The 6,313-nt window shown below is 37.1% G+C and overlaps 1 non-coding gene across 1 annotated transcript; it reads left to right on the forward strand.

Moving 5' to 3' along the window:
- The first annotated feature begins 6,092 nt into the window (after positions 1-6,092).
- On the forward strand, positions 6,093-6,199 carry LOC122149612. Its single transcript, XR_006163234.1, has one exon. It is a non-coding gene; the product is annotated as a U6 spliceosomal RNA (small nuclear RNA).
- The last annotated feature ends 114 nt before the right edge of the window (positions 6,200-6,313 follow it).

Here is a 6,313-nt window from a genome sequence, read left to right on the forward strand (position 1 = left end):
TTAAGCTCTCAGCTGCTAACTGAAAAGGTCAGCAGTTCAAAACCACCAGCTGCTCCAAGGGAAAAAAAGAAAAGATGAAGCAGTCTGCTTCAGTAAAGATTTACAACGTTGGGAACCCTGTGGGGCAGTTCTCATCTGTCCTGTAGGGTCACTATGAGTCAGAATTGACTCTAGCAATGGGTTTGTTTTTGGGTTTTGTTCCATGTTTAGATAGTCTGGTGCTCTCAATTATTTTTATTTATATTTGTCATTTTGTTACAAAAGGATTTTAACATAGTATAAAACTTTGTGACAAGATAAGCCTCCTGCTTTATATAGCTACTTGGATTCACCCAAGATATTTGAAAACTAACAGCATAAATGCTTCCAACTTTGAAATTTATTTTATAGTTGAAGAATACTGTTTAAATATTCTCAAAAGGCAAAATAGGATTGCCCTGTATTATGTAAAAATGTCTGTAAACAGATTGTATAGTTTGCTGGGTCAAACAATGTTATCAACCTGAAATCTCGTTTCCACTTTAACTACTTTAGTTATATTTATTAAGTAATGCAGTTTGTACTTTTTTTTTATTTTGTAACATTTTGTGATTTTTGTATAATGTTGTATTTGTATAATAGAGCAATTCTCTGCTGATGCAATGAATGAATAAAATGCATAATTTTACTTTTAAATGCCTTTTTGGATAAAATTTAAAATTATATAATTATTTCTGTAGGAACCTTTCTTACATGCACACTATTTTTTTTTTTCATATGTAAAGATGCCACAGAATTATGAGAAGTTTTTCTGAAGTCTCACATGAACAGGATTAGATATGATAATCATAAGTAATTGCAAAAAGATAAATCTTACAATGAAAGAAAAAGGTGGGGAAACTCAAGAAATTGCTCTCATTATTTCTAATTATAATGCCTATCTAAAATTATAGGTGCACCTATTGGCGAAAGAACAAGGAAGTACAAGCACTGTGTTAACCAGCACGTCTAATTAAATGTTAGTTTTGTATTCTACTCACTCTCAGCAAAGATTTAATGTCTTAAAGAGTAAGAAAGCAGTGTCTTAATTTTTATCTAGTCTGGTCTCTTGGGACCTTAGAAATCTGTTTTGAGATGTGTTAGCAGATTAGTTGAAAATGCACAGGAATGCATAATGCTGGGTGTGTCTTTTGGTGTTGCAGAATAAAAACAGCTACTTTGGAATTTTTACTTTTGAGTTGATTGTTTGGTCATGATAGCTGTAGAGACACCTGAGCTTGAGTTCATTCCTTAACTACATTTTTGGGAGACTGGTAATAGTTTTCAAGGAAAGGCATTTTTCAGAGGTTTAAATGTTAACTAGTCATGGATCTCTTTCCTTTGGGAAGATGAGTGTTGCATCATGACTTTACTAATTCAGGTACTTTGGGGAGAAAACTACATTTATTTGAATTACCTATTAAATATAGTTCTCTTTTTCTCTATTTAGAGCTCTGGGAGATTTGGGACTTCTTAAAATTTATATGTGGAATGAAAGAAAGATGTTTTAGACACAAGTTCCTCAAAAGCACTAATAATTCTTTGAGCCTATTACTATTTTTCGTGGGTTCCTTTGTGTTGCTCAGTTTCATTTTCAAATGAGAATCCCAAGTCCTTGATTTAGATTTCTTTCAAGAAATTCCTTTTAAGATATATATGACTGAAAGGATTTTAACTGAAATGTGATTTAAAAAAAAAATTGTTGAAAATACACACAGCAGAACATACACTAATTCACCAATTTCTACATGTACAATTCATTGACACTTCCAGTTGTGCAAACAAGCTCACCCTCCTCTTCCAAGTTGTTCCTCCTTCATTAACATAAATTCACTGCCCCCTAAGCTATCTACCTAACCTTAGTTTCTATTGTCACTTTCCCATATAGATAACTCAATCCATTGCCATAGATTCCAATTCACAGTGACCCTACAGGACAGAGTAGAACTTCCCCATAGGGTCTCTAAGGTCATAAATCTTTACAGAAGCATACTCTGCCACATCTTTCTCCCAAGGAGTGGCTGGTGGTTTTGAACTATCAACCTTTCTGTTGGCAGCCAAGTGCTTAACCACTGCACCATATGGATAGTTCTTTAAATGAGCACAATGCTCAAGGCAGACATTTCTTACTGATTAAAGAAAGACTTAAGGGTATTTTTGGTTTAAGGTTTAAGATCCATGTTTTTTAAAAAATATATATATTTTGTTGGGTTTTAAGTAAAAGTTTACATAGCAAATTGTTGTTGTTGTTGTTATTTGCCATCGAGTCGGACTCAACTCATAGTGACCCCTCCTTGGGTTTCCAAGGCAGTATCACTATGGAAGTAGATTGCCTCATCTTCCTTCCGAGGAGTGGCTGGTGGGTTTGAACCGCCAGCCTTCTGGTTAGCTGTCAAGTGCTTTAGGCACTATGCTACCAGAGCTCCTACATAGCAAATTAGGTCCCCATTTAGTAATTTTTATACAACTTGTTGTGTGACATTGGTTACAGTTTTCAAGGCGTGTCAGCATCATTATTTCCTTTCTGTTCTGTTTCCATCTCCTTTTGGGTAAATGTTGATTGTCTCTTTTAGTTGATTGTTTAAGGGAGCACATTACTCACATGGGACACTGTTTATTTTATAAGCCAATCTATTATTTGGCTGAAAGGTGACCTCTAGGAGTAGCTTCCATGCCAAGCTCAAAGAATATGGGTGATAGTCTTAGGTGTTTCTCTAGTCTCTTATCGATCAGGAGGTTTGGCCTTTTTTTAGGAATCTGAATTTTGTTCTACATTTTTATCCCATTCTATTGTAATCTATTGTTTCCCTGGACAGAATGGTCAGCTAGGCACCATCTACTTTGTTTTCTCAGGTTTCTATGGACTAGTTTCTTCTCTGAGTCTTTGATTTCCTCCATTCTGTTTTGCTCCAGACAAATAGAGACCAATAGTTGTGTCTTAGATGGCTGCTTACAAGCTTTTATGACCCTAGACACTGCTCACTAAATGTAGAACATTATCTTTATGAACTATGTTATGTCAGTTTACTATTGTCCCATAAGACTATGGTCTAAGCCTTTTAACCCAGTAAACCAATGCTGTGAATTATTTGGATATGTCTAGGACATCTTCTAGGAGCTCTGGTAGTGTAGTGCTTAAGGCACTTGACTGCTAACCAGAAGGCTGGCGGTTCAAACCCACCAGCCACTCCTCAGAAGGAAGGTTGGGCGATCTACTTCCGTAGTGATACTGCCTCGGAAACCCAAGGAGGGGTCGCTATGAGTCATGTCCGACTCGAGGGCACATAACAACAACAAATACATACTTATACATGTATGTGCATGTATTCACATGCCAACCTATACACATATATGTATACATACCTACCTGTGTAACCACACTGTTTTTGTTTTTTTGGTGGTGGTTATTGTTCGTAGCGTGAAGTTTTTTAATAAAACTTTAGATCCTAAAATCTTACTACACGGCAGCATGTTTTTTAGCTAGTCTAGCCTAGAAGGTCTGTGTATATCTTTACCATACTCTTTCTAAGGCTTAATTTTTGAAGAGGAAACATAGGATTCGGCACTCCCTTATGCTCAATATTTACTCTCTACAGCCACGCCAGTTTTATTTGATAGCAGTAGCAGTCCTGAGTCACTGAAGACTTGAGCAGTTGAAGAGGTGGACATGTGGTTAATTCTTATTTACTTTTAGCAAATACTTATTAAACAGTTCATTACTTCATTTACTCTTATAAAGCAGCTAAGAGACTTAGAATTACAAAGGAAACAGTTGATGTTCTGAACTAAAGTTTCTTTAGAGTCGTTTTGACTCATAGCGACCCCTCCTTTAGTTTCTGAGGCAATACCTCTACAGAAGTAGATTGCCCAATCTTCCTTCTGAGGAGAGGCTGGTGGGTCTGAACCACTAGCCCTCTGTTGTTTGTTGTTGTTCTCTAGTTAGCAATAAAATGCCTTAGGCCCTGTGCCATCAGAGCTTCCACATAAAATATGTTGTTGTTGTTATGTGCCCTCGAGTTGGACACAACTCATAGCAACCCCGCCTTGGGTTTCTGAGGCAGTATCACTATGGAAGTAGATTGCCCAACCTTCCTTCCGAGGAGTGGCTGGTGGGTTTGAACCGCCAGCCTTCTGGTTAGCAGTCAAGTGCCTTAGGCACTATGCTACCAGAGCTCCTACATAAAATATAAGGTAGAATAAAATCTGGTGTTTTCAGGTAAAACTCTGGTAGCATAGTGGCTAAGGCACTTGACTGCTCACCAGATGGCTGGCGGTTTAAACCCATCAGCCACTCCTCGGAAGGAAGGTTGGGCAATCCTACTTCCCTAGTGATACTGCCTCGGAAACCCAAGGAGGGGTCCTTATGAGTCAGGGCTGACTCGACGGCACATAACAACAACAAAGCATGAAAACCAACTGTATTACTGAATTTTATTAAAGTAGCAAATAGATTAGGAGCTCTGGTGGTGAGTGCCTAAGGCATTTGATACAGATAATTATTAGTGTTTTTTTTTTTTTTTAATTAGCTACATTTTAAAACTGAAATCGCACAGTACTTTAATATTTTGACAAAAACCTAATTCCTAAACCTTTTTTATTCATTTTTCCACTCATCTTTTTCTAAGATATTATAGTATTTTTAATTGGACTGAATATTAAACCATTGATCAATGGCAAAAGAACATGTATATGTGATACATTAATCAAATTTTTTCTAAACTCGTGATCCAGTGCCTAATGGGAATTTTCATTACGTATCAAGCTGTTCTTTAGAAACTACATTTTATAGAGGGGAGGAAATGCCTTAGATCCACTGCTTTTTCAAAAGGATGTTGAATAATGTCACTGCTTCATTTAAATGTATTTTATGCGTTTTTCCTTATTTCCTAAAAGACTAGAAAGTTGAGTTCTAAAATTTTATCATGTTGTTCAGTGTGCTAATCTAGAGGAGAAAGGCATTAGAACAGAAACATAGATTTTAAATTTGTGGGACACTGATAACCTGATAATAGGTAAGTACACTGGATAAGCTCAAGAATGTATACTTAAAATATGAAACATAGTTATATTTGGTGGCTATTTGTATATGAAATCATAAGTTTAAACTTCCTTTTGAATTTTTACATCCCTAGACTATCAGTAGGAGCTCTGGTAGCATAGTGCCTAAGGCACTTGACTGCTAACCAGAAAGCTGGTGGTTCAAATCCACCAGCCCACCCCTTGGAAGGAAGGTTGGGCAATCTACTTCTGTAGTGATACCGCCTTGGAAACCCAAGGAGGGGTCGCTATGAGTCGGTCCGACTCGATGGCACATAACAACGACAACAAGAATAAAGACTATCAGTGAGTGGCACATGAGGTAACAAATGGGGTCTTCGTGAATCACAATGTATTTGACAGCAGTAGGTTTGGTGTTTTGTTTTGGAGTGTCAGTAACTATCTCAAAAAGGCACCAAGAAACATAAATGACATTTAATCAGTTTCATTCCCCAAATGCACTAAATTCAATATCTGTGGTCCCTGTTGAATCCCTGAGTTCCAACATAATTCCTAGCAGAGTAAACCCACTGCTGTGGAGTCGGATCTGACTCATAGAGACGAGACCCCTCCTTGGGTTTCCGAGGCGGTATCACGACGGAAGTGGATTGCCCAACCTTCCTTCTGAGGAGCAGCCGGTGGGTTGGAACCACCAGCCTTTTGGTTAGCAGTCAAATGCGGTAAGGCACTCTGCCACCAGAGCTCCCATATAGCAGAATAGGTGCTCAGTAAATATATTTGTTGAATGGAGGAATTGATTGGAAGAAAATGTGAGTTTGGCGTAATGTTTGCTTAGTAGAAGTGAAATTAAATAACAATGTTTTGACTCTAAAAGTACAAGGAGTTATTACTGATAAAGTAATTCTGGGCATTTTAAAGTAAAATAGTGTTATAAGAAGATGTTAAAGGACTAAATTTTACAATGGATAGAATAGCTTTTGAAACCAAAAATGAGAATTTATTGATTCTCTCTTTGTGTCATCTTCCAAACCTCTTGAGACTCAATAAAGAGAAATTATTTTAAAAAAGAACTTCCAGTGCTCGCTTTGGCAGCACATATACTAAAATTGGAACGATAAAGAGAAGATTAGCATGGCCCCTGCGCAAGGATGACATGCAAATTCGTGAAGCGTTCCATATTTTTCTGTTTTTACTTCTTTTTATTTCCCTTTTCTCTTTTTTTGGTTACTGTTCCTGTGTGATTACATGGTGTATTTTACGTCCATGGGCTTGCAGTTTTTCGATGGACAGTCAATTG

Source organism: Orycteropus afer, unplaced genomic scaffold (assembly GCF_000298275.1).
Source record: "Orycteropus afer afer isolate SDZICR_OR568_19922 unplaced genomic scaffold, OryAfe1.0 scaffold00035, whole genome shotgun sequence".
Classification (NCBI taxonomy): Eukaryota; Metazoa; Chordata; class Mammalia; order Tubulidentata; family Orycteropodidae; genus Orycteropus; species Orycteropus afer.